Source organism: Pongo pygmaeus, chromosome 15, assembly GCF_028885625.2.
Source record: "Pongo pygmaeus isolate AG05252 chromosome 15, NHGRI_mPonPyg2-v2.0_pri, whole genome shotgun sequence".
NCBI classification, from domain to species: Eukaryota; Metazoa; Chordata; class Mammalia; order Primates; family Hominidae; genus Pongo; species Pongo pygmaeus.
The window spans coordinates 18,153,223-18,155,012 of NC_072388.2; the positions used below are offsets into that span (position 1 = coordinate 18,153,223).

At 36.9% G+C, this 1,790-nt stretch overlaps 1 pseudogene; it reads left to right on the plus strand.

The window, feature by feature from the left end:
- Positions 1 to 408: 408 nt before the first annotated feature.
- LOC129013210 (olfactory receptor 4K17-like) lies at positions 409 to 1,491 on the plus strand (annotated as a pseudogene).
- Positions 1,492 to 1,790: the final 299 nt, after the last annotated feature.

A 1,790-nucleotide genomic window follows, 5' to 3' on the forward strand; every position in this document is an offset into this window, starting at 1 on the left:
TAGGGACATGGATGAAGCTGGAAACCATCATTCTCAGCAAACTATCGCAAGGACAAAAAACCAAACACCGCATGTTCTCACTCATAGGTGGGAATTCAACAATGAGAACACATGGACACAGGAAGGGGAACATCACACACTGGGGACTGTTGCGGGGTGGGGGGAGGGGGGAGGGATAGCATTAGGAGATATACCTAATGCTAAATGATGAGTTAATGGGTGCAGCACACCAACATGGCACATGTATACATATGTCACAAACCTGCACGTTGTGCACATGTACCCTAAAACTTAAAGTATAATAATAATAAAAATAAAAATAAAATAAAACAAACAAACAAAAAAAGAGTAGAACTTAAGCTAGGGTCGGAGGTAGATTATTTAGACTATATGTCCTTCTTACAGGTAATGGAGAATGGCACTAAATTTCAATGTCAAAAAATAATATTAAGAAACCGAAAGAATGTAAAAGTTGGCAACCTCTGCTCTATCAGTGCTCTCTTATTTCTCTCTACAGGCCATCTGAGAACATGCGATATGATGGAGTCCATGGAACCTAAATCAGTCCCCAGTGTCAGAATTTATTCTGCGGGGACTCACCAGTTCCCAGGATAAATAGTTTCTCTTTGCACCATTCTTAGCCATGTGTGTGGCCACAGTTTCAGATGACCTTTTCATTGTAGTCACAGTGTTTTATATCCAATATTTGAATATCCCGTGTACTTTCTCCTTGGGAATCTTTCCTTGGTGGATATGACCCTAGTTTTCTTTGCCAACCTTGAGATAATTGTGAAGTTCGAAAAAAAAAAAAAAAGCAGAAGACAAGGTCCTTTGTTGGATGCTTCACTCATATATTTCTCATTCACTTACTGGGTGGGGTTGAAATGGCAATGTTAGTCACTGTGGCTTATGATAGCTATATGGCCATTTGTAACCCCTACACTACATGACCATCATGAACAAAAAGGTGTACGTTTTGCTGGAATTTCTTAGGTCTTCTTAACTGAGAGCTTCAGACACCCTTTGATTTGAATTTACCTTTCACATCAAAGTTCCCAATGTGGTAGACAGTATTTTTTGGTGTGATCTCCCTCTGATTACTAAGCTTGCCTGCATAGATGCACATATTGTACAGATAGTCGTTGTTGCCAAAAGTAGCATGATCTCCCTGAGATGCTTCATTATTTTCTTATCTCCTACAGTCTAGTCCTCATAACTGTTAGAAACCACTCTTCTATTGGGCAATCCAAAGCCCATTTTACTTTAACCAATCACATCAGAGTAGTGATTCTTTTCTTTGGCCCATGCAACTTCATCTATATCTGGCCCTTCAGCAACCACTCTATGGATAAGTTTCTTGCTGTATTTTACACAATCATTGAATCCAATTATTACACTCTGAAAGCAATGAAAACATCTGTGAGGAAACTCTGGAGAGGTTTTGTGAATTCTAGAGAGGATACTTACATGTTAAAAATAATCTGGAGATAAATTAGGTATTTCTAAGGTTTCTAAGGATTTGTTTAAATATAGTTATTGGTTCCATAAAGAGTAAGACAAGAAAAACTCAGCAAGATTATAAAAGTCAGATATTCAAGAATATATTTAATGTATTACCAACAAACAATGAATTTATAAATACTTAGGGATTTTAAAATGATGTCGACTGTTATAAAAATTGCCAAAGACTCACTTGTTCTTCAGAGAACTTGGTAGATACATAATTTATTGAGCTATCTAGTGATTTTAAAGGAACAAAAAAAATCAGTCTTTTCAATAAATGGTGCTGA